Genomic DNA, 13,085 nt, shown 5'->3' with positions numbered 1-13,085 from the left:
TCCATTTATTCTAGATCATTTTAAAAAATATGGAATCTAAATACACAGTGATAATTAGTAAATTTTCATTATCATATTTAATGTACAAGTTATTTTTTGCTACTACTTGTTTTAAACCCTTTTGTTGTATATATTTTTACAATATTGCATACCAAGCTCTTAGAGTTTGTTTTAACCCATACAATGCTTTATTTAGTCTATGAACTTGATATGAATATTCAAATAGTTGAAATCTCTTTCTATATTTAATGTGTACATCCTCCTCAATTTCACCATTAAGGAATGCTAACATATCCATTTGATAAACTTTAAATTTCATATGACTTGCAAATCCCAAGAACATTCTAACAGTCTCTAATTTAGCTACGAGGGGAGAAAATTCTTTGAAGTTGATACCTTTTACTTGATCATATCCTTTACATACCAACATAGCTTGATTCCCTACCACCTCTCCTCCTTCATTCAACTTGTTTTAAATACCCACTTGGTAACAATGGTATTATTTTCTTTTGTCCTAGAAAAGAGTTTCCAAGTTTCATTTTTTTTTTTTTTTATTTCATCCAGCTCTTCATTCATTCCTTCAACCTTGAATTTGTCTTCACTTGCTTGATTGAAATTTTTAGGTTCTATTTGTGACAGAAGAACAAGATTTCCCCATCTAGAAATCCCTAAGAATGTTCTTCTTGTCTGAAGTGTTATATCTGTATCTACAATTATTTGGCTCTATGGATGTTTCTTTTGGACATACCTAGATGGTGTTTTGTGCCTCTAAGGGTTCCTTTATTCTTCTTCTTCTTCTTCTTCTTCTTCTTCAATCTCTTCTGGTTATACATATTTAAACACACACTCACCATCATATGCCTTTTCTTATTCATGAGGATCTATTGATTGTGGTAAGGCTTCATCTATTCTGACATCAATGCATTCCATGATCTTCTTGGTTATCTTTTTATAACACTTGTAGCCTTTCATTTTAAAATAATACCCAAGGAAAATACTCTCATCTACTTGAAAATAAAACTTTCCTAGTTTGTGATAATTCCTCTTTATATGGAATTTGTTCTTGAAGACTTTGGGATGTTTTATTGAAGCTTACCTTCTTTTTAACAATTCCTAAGGGGTCTTGTCATTGTTGGGTTTGAGAAGAAATATGTTTGATAAGTATACAACATTTTAAATTTCTTTTCCTCGAGAGGTGTTTGCCACTTTAGCTTCATCCATCACTACTCTTTCCATTCTGTGAACTAGCCTATTCTTTCTTTCCACTACACCATGCTACTAAGCGGTTTTGACAACTAATACTCTCTGTTGATTACATACTCCTCACATAATTCCTTAAACTAATTTAAGGTAAATAGTCCTCCTCTATCTAACCTTAACCATTTGATATTCAAGTAATTTTCATTTTCAACTTCAGCGTTAACCACTTTCAACTCGCTAAGAGAATTTGATTACTTTTTAATAGTATAATCGAGGTTTCTCTGGTAAAATCATCAATTAAAAAAATGAAGTTATAGGGGTCTAGATGTTGAGTAATCATTTGTTTTGAAATGCAGAATTTCATAATTTTAAAATTGGGAAAGTTTATGTATGGAGTTTTCTAGATTTGAATGATTTGGAATGCCTCTAACTGCCTCCACTAATCCACATGCACTAAATTATGATGGTTGTTTGTTAGTTTTTCAATTAAATTACATAGGTGATTCGATGAAATGTGGGCTTCTAGTTTCGTTAGATAATCCAATGAACATGTTATCATTGGATATATGATGAATTTTTTTCAGAAGGTTAATCTAATAAGGCGTATCAAATATCTAATGAATGTTTGTTATAATCTTTTTCAAATATACAACAATTTTTTTTCAAAATGTTCAATTTATATCCACCAAATGTTTTTTGAAATCTTCATCAAATATATGACTAATGTTTGTTAGAAGGTTAGTCAGATATCCAATGAAGGTTAGTTATAAAGTTAGTCAGATATCCAATGACTATTTGTTGGAATGTTCATCAGATATCTATTAAATTCTTTTATTAAAGTTCATTGGATATCTGACGAATGTTTGTGAGAAAGTTAGTCAGATATCCAATGTTTGTTAGCCTGAAAAAAAAAATGAATAATTAACACAATAATATGCAAAACAATTTTGCATAGTATAAAAAATTATATATTTCTCACTCAATATTAATTTGTTAAACATGAATAAAGAAAAAGATATAAACTCGCATGGAATGGAAAATTATGCATTTAAATTATCTATTTAACTACAGAAAATAATATGAGTTGTCTTTATTGACTTTTTGGAAGCTTTTCTGGTGCGTTTTTCCGGTCTAATTTCTTTAAAATCTGGGAGGAATTTATTGAAATCACAAGTTTTATGGGTAAGCCCTACACATTCCAAATTCCGTAGGGGTTTTTCAGGGTGCTGAATCCATATATACAGTCAAAAAACTAGTTTAAATAACACAAGTAAAGATTTCACCTCAAATTTTTCCACTGGATTCCAACATCGAAATGTCCAAAAAGTCGCACTAAAGACAACTCCAAAAGAATATATGTATGAATCAGTTATCAATGTTATTTGGGAAGGTATATTAATGTCTTTTCTAGTTTTACAATCCCCCACTACTATAATTTATTAGGTCAAGTTGACCGCCCCCCACCTCCCTTTCCTTCGACACGTGGCTATGGGTAAGAAAAGGGGGATTTGGAGATGAAACTATGTATTCATATTTACTTCATATTTTCACAAGCGAACTGTCCTAAATGACTATATGAATTAAATACATTTATCTTAATGTCTTTATCAATTTTGTAATTAGATTATTTATTTCAATTTTCTTTTAAGAATATATATATATATATTAAAGCTATTTAACTTTTAAGGTAAGACTTCGTGGTTGAGCTCTCAAAAATACGTGAACTTCTGTCAGATTTCCCTTTCTCTCACACACAATATATACTATATATATATGTATTTCAAAGAATTATTTGTTGTCAGGTTCTTGTTAGCTACATGCATTATGTAAGTTGTTGATATTACCATTTTATATGTGTATGCATCATCACTAAGGAAAATTTGAGCTTTATGACTAAGGGGTTTATGTTAACATTAGATAAGTAATATTTAAATTAGGGCTTCGCATAACATTATGCCCCTTCTTCTAGTTGGACATAAAAGTTTACCAAAGGCTACAAATAGTTCTTTTCACAAGGTGTTCTTTGTATAACTATGCTTTGCCAAAGGTTTAACCCATGATTTGTATAGTTAATGACGTCAAGGGTGCATACTATGCGACCTAGGTGGTGGAGGATGGAAAATAGTTAATGTTTGTTCCTAAACCCTTAGATTCCATAGCCATAAGGGTTGAGTGAATGCGCCTGTGCATCTACCAATGATTCGATGCCACACCATAGGCTTCATGTGGCTGGTGTGGTGACCCTAGGTTCATTTAACTAGGTTGGAGTCATTATCAGCAACCAAGATTGAGGGTTGAGATCTAACGATGAATGTTAATATGACAATCCTAAAACCCAAAGTGAAGTTCTTTCTCGTCATTTTTTGGTTTCATTTTTGCTACGTCATGCTCTAAGGGGATGGACTTGCATGTTTTCTCTGAACCCTCAGGTGGCATATCTACACTCTTGTCACCTCCAAAACCTCGTATGTGTCATGTAGGAGTCCGTCCACCTTTCATCGCTCTCCCTCATTCTGTGTGCTATCTCTCTCTTCAGACATAGAAGGTGTTACCTCAATTTTTTGTTCCATACTTTCACGATTTCTCCTCGGTCCAGCTCTGTAGGAGATTTCATCATTTCTTTGGCCCATGTTCTCTCATGGCAGCACAAATTCTATCCAAGTGCATGGTTTAAGGTAATCGGGGTTTGTATTTTTCTTCCCCCATGATGGATTTCACTTGCTGGGTTGTTCTTATCATTTTATGTGCAAACTTGCCTCCAACTAATAGTTCAGTTAACCTTATGACAAAGGTGTAGGTTCAAATACTCCTTTGGTTGTGGTGTTTAACTCTATGGTTCCTTCAACAGAACGCTCTACCCAAGCTATCAACGTAGCTTCAGTACAGGCATCTGAAGCTTACAGGTATCTTACCTAGCTCGTATGAGGGTTTATGGAAAATGATTTATGGTAATGTGACTAAGCTCCTACTAATATGTGTTCCTCTTTTTGACTATACATGCAGGTGTCGGTCTCAGGATTTCCCTGAACATTGTCCTTGCAATTTACAATTAACTGCCATTATAATTTCTTCTTGTTTCATTAGGGTATACTCTGTCATTTTATTTTATTCTTGGGTTTCTACTTTCCTGGGCTAAGTTTTGTTTCTAACACCAAGTTTATGTTGCTGATGGTACCCACTTGTTGCAGGCATCAAAACCATTTTAGATTCAGGTTCGAGGTCCTCATTCTCGACTATATTTGTATTCCTAACATATCGCTTCTATGGTCTCTTTTCTGAGGTCAGTTAGGTTCATATTTTGGTGGTTTTTGGGTGTTGTTGGTCCATAAAAGATCCTCTGATCTTCCTCGTTGTTTCCTGTTTGCTTTCCAATTCACTGTGGCAGCCTTGATGGCTTAAGACTTTTTATGGCCTCGATGGTTTATGCTTGTTGTGTTTATTTCTGGATATAAAGTACTGTCTACGGGTTTTTGCCCACAATGTTTTATGTATTCTCATTGTATCATATATAATTTTTATTAGCCAATTGATTCATTGTGAACTATGTCCAGTGAACTGGAGGATGTACATTTTGATTATGGAAGCCTAGTATGAGGTTTTTGGCTTGTTATTCATAATTTTTTTTTTTTTTTCTTTTATAAAATCATATATACTATAACCATGCCCCAGGGCTTCAATGGTTTAATATACAACTATAAAAGCATGTGAATTTATCTGTGTAAATATCATTACTGGGTTATAATGGTTTTTCTGAATACTTGTATTTCCTTCCGTTGTATCATCTTTATGTGTGATATTTGAGTGAAATTTATTCACTTCTTGTTTCTAGGAAAAATTAGTATTGTGTTTATATACTACTCTGGCAATTCCTGTGTGTCACTACTTGTTTCAGTAACCTGTATACCGACATAAATTCTTGTTTTTATTCTTCAGATACAAATGTGTACATGTTAACTGCCTGGGTATTCACTGTGTGTGTGGTTTAGGTTCGACCTCATGTTTACTGCTAGTTATGAAATGCTTATGCACTTATTAGAGGCCTATAACCGCTAGTGTGTAGTGTTAATACTTAAGAGACCTCTTCAAAGTCCTAACAGAGCAATTGCGAAGCAAGAGGGATGCCCCACTCTTTTTGTGAATGTCTCGGCCTGTACCTAAGTCTTATTTTTATGTTATATTTCTACTTGTTTTACGCTTATAGGCTCTCAAAAACTGATATTCCAGCTGCAGAGTCTACCCCTGTACATAGCTCAATTTTGCTTTGGCATACTTCTTTTCTATTCCTCCTCCAGCATGGAACTGTTTTTGCATTAGTTCTTTAAGTTTTACATCTATTTGACTTATTAATGCCTTTCCTAAGAATATAATTGTATTCATTATCTATATAAAAAAGGATAACAAAAGTCTAGCACTATTGGAAATGTTTTGTTTTTCTGTTATTCCTTTATGTTCATAATGTAGTTCTTAAAGTTTAATTTTATGTTATTCCTTTCTATTCATAATGCAGTGCATATGCTACTCGTTTTTAGCATATAATTTAACTATAAAGTTCAATAAAATGCACATATTTCTCATTCTGTAATACACCATTTCTCTACTGTACATGCTATAGAAGGTATATCTAATTCATCATTACTATACTTAGTATATCTAATTCATCATTACTATACTTAATATACTAAGTATAATCTTGACCTTAACACCACCCTTTGACACAATTTACAAAAAAACTATTGTACTCTACTTAAATTATAATAATTCACTGGTACAAACATCGATACATTACATTTAAGCATTAATCTAGGAATAAAGAATCATTCTACAACTAACACCAATTGTAATTATAAAAAATAATGTAAATCATAACCTAACTAAAAAATTTCTAGTCAGAAAACACTTGCAGATCAAGCATTGCTATCCTCCCAACAATAGAACTTCTCTTCTTCAGTTCACGCCCATCAAAAGATTCATTTTTCTGCCAAGAGATCAACAACCTTATTGATCCTTGGAATAAGTGTTTTATTCCTTCTTTCCATGTGGGATTTTCCCCTAAAGCGGTGTCCCGCTTTTTGGTGTTTTTTTCCTTTTTAGCCTTAAGCTCATTTTTTATCTTTACCAACACCTTATGATAATTTCAACTTAGCGTTTATCTCGAGCTAAGTTCTTAATGGATATTTCTGTCCCATCCATTACATTTACCCAAAATTCTCTCTAGAATACTTATCAAGAAAATCCATCTTATCCAGAATCTCATCTATAGAATCTCATCTATAGGTTCTCATCTTGCAAATGTTTCAAATTTCATTATTTATTTACCAATAAACATTTATAAACATAATTATATTATCAAAGTTTGATTTTAACAGTCAACCAAAACTACCAATCATAACTAATAAAAATACAAATTATTTTTTCAGAAGAGGAGTGGTGTTACATTCTCCCTCCCTTTTATTTACACCATCCTTGGTGTTTAATTTTTAGTTTTAGTTTCTTGAAATAATGTTGGGTACTTCCATCAAATTTATTCTTCCAGTTTCCATGTGGCCTCCTCAGGAGTATAGTATCTCCACTACACCTTAACCTGAATGAAGACTCAATTTTGGAGCCAAATCTCTTTCCTGTCTAGAATACTAAGCAGTTTTGGGAGGAAATCACCTTCGGGTTCCACGTATAGCATTTTCCAATCAATAATATGAGTACCATCATGTATATATATTTTTAATAAAGATACATGAAAGACATTATGAACTTTAATGTGAGAAGGAAAATCTAATTGGTAGGCTACAAGTCCCACTCAATCCAAAACTTCAAACGATCCACAAAACCGTGGGGATAATTTGGAGTAGGTCCATGTTCATAGAGAGGTTTTTCGAGATTTCACTCTGAGATACACATGGTCCCCGACTTTAAATTCTTATGCCTTATCTTCTTATCCATGTATATCTTTTTTCAACCTTGTGCTACTTTAACATTCTGCTGAACTTTTTGTACCATCTGTTCCATTTCCTGTAATAGTTTTGGTCCCAAAATCAACTTGTCCTATGGTTGGCTCCAACTGAGAGGTGTATGGTATTTCTTTCCATACAGTGCCTTGAAGGGGATCATTTTTATAGAGCTTTGGTAGCCATTATTGTATGCAGATTCAACTAAATTTAAAAAGTCCTCCCATTCAGTAGGCTTATCCATCAAATACATTCTAAGAATATCGTCAAAGATAGGATTGACTCTTTCAGTCTGACCATCTGTTTGAGGATGGTAGGCTATGATGAAATCTAACTTAGTTCCCATATTGGTGAATAGTTCTCTCCAAAAAGTGGAGGTGAAATTGGGATCTTGATCTGATACTATCATCCTAGGAACACCATGCAATCAGAATATTTCCTTCATAAATACATTAGCAATCTGGGTGGTTCCATAGGTAGATTATACAAGTATGAAATGGTCGGTCTTAGTAAGTGTATCCATTACTATCATAATGGAGTCATTTTGTCTTTTTTATCATGGTAACGAAGTGATGAAATCTAGTGATACTATATCCCATTTCCATTCAGGAATAGGCAGTGGATTCAGCAACCCGGTAGGGTGCTAATGTTCTACCTTAACATGTTGGCACTCTATATACTTCGATAAATTCTCTGAAACCTCCTTCTCCATTCCTGGCCAAAAGAGACTTTTCCTCAACACCATGACCATCTTCCAGTATCTCGGATGTCCTGCAAATGGATTTTTATGATACTCACCTAGCATCATTTCTTTTAACTTTGCAATGTTGGATACATACAATTTCCCTGTATAAGTCAATAGTTTTTCCTCATTTCCTAGATATCTTGATACATGAACTTGCTACAGTTTTTGCTGCATTTCCATATACTTTGGATCCTTATGCATAGAGTCTTTAATTTTATCTAAGAAGTTTATCTTAATACTACTAACATTTATTGCTGTTAGAGTGTGTGTGTCTCTGCTCAGAGCATCACTTACCTTATTTTCCTTTCCTTTCATATGATTGGTATCAAATTCAAATTCACTAAGGAATGCCATCCATCAAGCCTATCTAACATTAAGATCGGTCTGACTGAACAAATAACTTAAGTTGAAGTGTTTTGTTAACAATGTGAATTTGTTTCCCAACAAATAATGCCTCCTTATTTTCAGGGTGTGTATAACAACTGCCAATGCTAGATCATATACAGCGTAAATGTTTTCATGTCCTTTCAACTTCCTTGACTCATAGCATATTAATGAATTATCTTACAACATAATGCCTCCCATCCCCTCCATACATGCATCTATACACACTATAAATTCTTTGTTTAAATATGCCAGTTCCAAGATAGGAGTTGTGGTCAATAAATGCTTTAGTTTATCAAAACATAACTGGCAGTCTGCTAACCATTCAAATTTTACCCCTTTTTTCTGTAGAGATGTGATGGGATAGGCTATTTTTGAGAAGCCTTCAATAAACTTGTGGTAATGCACTACAAGTCCCATAAATGACTAGAAAACAACTACATCGGTGGGTATAGGCCAATTAACCATGGCCTTTACTTTATCAAGGTCCACTGCTAATCCCTCTTTCGAGATGATATGCCCTAGATACTAGATTCTAGTTTTATAGAATTAACACTTACTAAATTTGTTGTATAGTTTATTTTCTCTTAAGGTTTGCAACACCGACCTCAAGTGTTCCTTATTCTCCTCCTCATTCCTAGAATAGACTAGAATACCATCAATAAATACCAATGCAAACTTATCCAAAAAATTGTTGAGTTCACTCTTCATTAGACACATGAAGGTTGCAGGAGCATTAGTCAAGCCAAATGGTAACACTACAAACTCATAGTATCTGTATCGAGTCCTAAATTATTTCTTAGAAATATATTCATTCTTGATTATCAACTGATGGTATCCCATTCTCAAGTCAATTTTTGAGAAAATTGTGGCTCCCTTACCTGATGAAATACATCATCAATGCGAAGTAGGGGATATTTGTTCTTAATAGTCACATTTTTTCACTGATGATAGCCAATACACATCCTAAATGTACCATCCTTTTTCTTAACAAAGAGTACAAGTTCTCCCCAGGGTGACACAGTTGGCCGAATATCTCCTTTATCTAGCAGCTTCTCCATTTGCATCTTCAACTCCATTAATTTTGGTGGGCTCATCCTATAGGGTGCTCTAGACACTGGGGTTGTACTTGGTACCAAGTCTATGGTGAAGTCTTTATCTCGATGGGGTGGTAAAATGGAAATCTCCTCACGAAAGGCATCTAAAAGTTCATTAATAACTAGAACAATATTTGCTTCCAATTCTTTCTTTTGTTGTTCGGTTTCTTCTATCTGAACCATAAATATTTGTCATCCCTTTTAGGAACTCATCCTCATTTAAAGAATGATGGTTTTCCTTACCAAAATGAGTTTTGGAACCCCCTTAATGATGTGAGTCTATCCATTCGGGCTTACACATGTAATATTTTTTTCTAGGCATTTTATGAGTTCTTCCTATCGCTCCAACCAATCCATTCCAATTCATATGTCATAAAGCCGAAGGGAAAGTAAATTTAAGTCTATTGTGGTAAGGTATCCATTTATATTTAATTGACATTGTTTCACCTAGCTAGAGACTCTTCTCTTGGTACCAGCGACCAATTGTACAAGCCAAGATATTTTGTATTTTTGTATTTTTAATTTATATTTTTCTACTATTTGTGGTCCAACACAGCTTAGACTAACTCCTGGGTAAATTAAGACAAAGATAGGGTGATTAGCAATAATACCTTCTAACTCAATCATTATAGACTGATGTTCTACTTGTCTATCCTCTAGGGCTGCGCTTATCCTTGGAATTCTCCTGGCCATGTCATTTACTGTAGTAGCCTCATGAATAGTTTGTATATTCTACATAGACTTGGGATTATGTGGGAAATCTCATAGTAAATGAGGCTCAATTCATTGCCAACAATTCAGCGATCCCTTCCCTCTGCCTCCATTACCTTTTGTAACATTTAAATCAATGATTTTTTACCATTCCTGAGAAGTTTCTTGTTGATTCGTAGTCACTTTGTCAAACCTTTTCTGCCGATGATCCCGACCAAAATTCTTGAGTTATCCTAGTTTTGGTCATCTTCCTCCCACTTTGACCCAGGTCTTATCCTTATTTTTCCAAGTCTTGGGTCCTTCCCCTTTTTTATTAAATTATTGGTAGCATAACCCTTCCTTTTTGACCACCTCATCCATGGTTTTCTGGTTTTCAAACTCGATATGCTCCTTGTACACTATAGGCAAATATCCCATGAACCACTGGACTTTAGCTTTTTCCTCCTTGAGATATGGGATATATCTCAATAAGTTAGTGAATTTGGACACAAACTCATCTATGGTGAGTTGTCCCAGCCTCCGCTCATTAAACTCTTTGGCACGACCATCATAGTATCACTCGTTCAAGTAGTGATTATTGAAGTATTTAGAGGAATCCTCCCACAATATTGTTTTTTCCTCCAGTCTTTGTAAATGCTTTGCCTCTTCCCACCATAACGAAGGTTTTCCTTGCAGTTGATAAACAAATAGCCTGGCTTTCAGGTTACTCTCATAATCGTAAACTTGAAAATACGTAGTCATGTTTAATAACCAAGCCTTTGTGTCCTCCTCCTTTTCCTGATTGAAAGTGGGGGGATTGATCTTCTGGAATTCTCCTTGAAGTTCTCATTGGATTTTCTGCTTAGAATTCTGGAAATAAGTTTTATCTGATTTCCCCTTCACTTTGAGATTTTTCAGGTTCCATTTCTTCTCCTTTCATTATTTCTGGTTCCAGTGTTTTATGGCTTGACTTCTTTGTCAAAGTTTTGATCATCCTCCCGTGCTCCTCGCTGGTGCATATCAATAGTTCATTATTTTCCCTTAAACGTGCCAACTCCCATTGCAGATTTTTTATAGCCTCCATGAATGGATTTGTAGTTGGAGTGACTCCTTTCGCTTGTTCTACATACAACCCATCTCCCACGGGGATAGTAGGTGCATCCACAATCATCTCACTGGGTACACCCCTTTACTTAATCAAACTACAGTTCACATGGCACAATAAATAATTTGTTAGTTTATTGTATGTTTCTTATGTGTATACTTTTTTGTTGTGCTGGTTTGTTAAGGCCTAATGGAGAACATGGGCTCTCATACCATTTGTCATATCTCCCTTGAAAACACTGCATAATTTTTTTTTCTTTCATGTATACATATTTATTTTAAAGAATTATTTGCTGCCAGGTTCTTTTTAGCTACATGCATTGTATAAGTTGTTGATATTACCATTTTATATGTGTATGCACCATCACTAAGGAACATTTGAGCTTCATGACTAAGGGATCTATGTTAACATTTGATAACTAATATTTAAATTAGGGCTTTGCATAACATTATGCCCCTTCTTCTAGTTGCACACCAATGTTTACCAAAGGATACAAAGAGTTATTTTCACGAGGTGTTCTTTGTATATATATGCTTTAACAAAGGTTGAAACCTTTATTTGTATAGCTAATGATATCAAGGGTTCATACTATGTGACCTAGGTGGTGGAGGATCGAAAATAGTTAATGTTTGTTCCTAAAACCTTTGATTCCTTAGTCGTAAGGGTTGAGTGAATGCACCTGTGCATATACTAATTCTTTCATTCCACATCATACAGTTCACATGGCTAGTGAGGTGACCCTAGGTTCATTTAATAAGGTTGGAGTCATGATCAACGACCACGATTGAGGGTTGAGATCTGACAGTGAGTTTTAATCTGAAAATCCTAAAACTGTAAGCCAAGTTCTTTCTCGTCATTTCTGTTTTCATTGTTGCTGCACCGCTTTATGAAAGGATGGACATGCATGTCTGGTCTAAACCCTCAAGTCGTAGATCTACACTCTTATTGCCTCCAAAACCTTGTAAACGACCTATAGGAGTCCTTCCACCTTTCGTCGCGCTTCCTGATTCTGTGTGCTAACTGTCTACCTAGAAATATAATGTGTTATCTCAGTTTTTCATTCCATACATTCATGATTTCTCCCAGGGCCAACTCTCTAGGGGATTTCATCATTTCTTTGGCCTATTTTCTCTCATGGCAACACAAATTCTAACTGGGCGCTTGGCTTCAGGTAATTGGGGTTTTTATTTTTCTTTCCCCTTGATGTATTTAATTTTCTAGGTTGTTCTTATAGTTTTACCTATGAATTTTCCTCCAACTAATGGTTCAGTTAACCTTATGACAAAGGTGCAGGTTTGGATACTCCTTTGGTTGCGATGTTTAACAATATGGTTCCTTCAGCAAAACGCTCTGCCGAGGTTGTCAATAGAGGCTTAGTACACGCATCTGAAGCTTACAGGTATCTTACCTAGCTCCTCTAAGGCTTTATGGAAAATTATTTATGGTAATGTGATTGAAATCCTCTGAATTTGTGTTCCTCTTTGTCCCTATGTATGTTGATGTCGGTCTCAAGGTTCCCCTAAGTGTTCTTCCTACAATTTACAGGTAACTGTAATTATAATTTCTTCTTGTTTTGTTAGGGTATACTCTATCAGTTGATTTTGTTTTTGGGTTTCTACTTTCCTAAGATAAGTTTTGTTTTTTACACCAATTTTATGTTGTTGGTGGTACCCACTGCTCACAGGTATCAAAACCCTCTCAAATTTGAGTTCAATGTCCTCATTCTCGGCAAAATTTGTCTTCCTAACACATTACTACTCTGGCCTCTTTTCCCAGGTCAGTTAGCTTCCTGTTCTAGTGGTTTCTGGGTGTTGTTGGTCCACAAGATCTCCTCTACTCTTCCTTGCTATTTTTTGTTTTCTTTCTAATTCACTATGGAAACCTTGATGGCTTAATACCTTCTATGCCCTAGATGGCTTATG

The 13,085-nt window shown here is 34.6% G+C and overlaps 1 long non-coding RNA gene across 3 annotated transcripts; it reads left to right on the top strand.

Moving 5' to 3' along the window:
- Positions 1–3,577: 3,577 nt before the first annotated feature.
- Positions 3,578–12,711, top strand: LOC149150890 (uncharacterized). Of its 3 annotated transcripts, XR_016262984.1 has the most exons (6): positions 3,578–3,875; positions 3,992–4,103; positions 4,389–4,480; positions 12,250–12,334; positions 12,451–12,562; positions 12,677–12,711. It is a non-coding gene; the product is annotated as an uncharacterized LOC149150890 (long non-coding RNA). The 3 variants fall into 3 exon arrangements; XR_016262982.1 differs by lacking the exons at positions 12,250–12,334; positions 12,451–12,562; positions 12,677–12,711 and adding an exon at positions 4,204–4,285 and having other exon boundaries at positions 4,389–4,541; XR_016262983.1 differs by lacking the exons at positions 12,250–12,334; positions 12,451–12,562; positions 12,677–12,711 and adding an exon at positions 4,204–4,285 and having other exon boundaries at positions 3,998–4,103; positions 4,389–4,433.
- The last annotated feature ends 374 nt before the right edge of the window (positions 12,712–13,085 follow it).

The sequence above is a fragment of the Pinus tabuliformis genome, chromosome 9 (assembly GCF_031772625.1).
Source record: "Pinus tabuliformis cultivar Carrire ecotype Pingquan chromosome 9, CPIR1, whole genome shotgun sequence".
NCBI lineage: Eukaryota > Viridiplantae > Streptophyta > Pinopsida > Pinales > Pinaceae > Pinus > Pinus tabuliformis.
The sequence above is the reverse complement of the archived record's forward strand: the minus strand, read 5'-3'. Positions and strand labels throughout refer to the sequence as shown.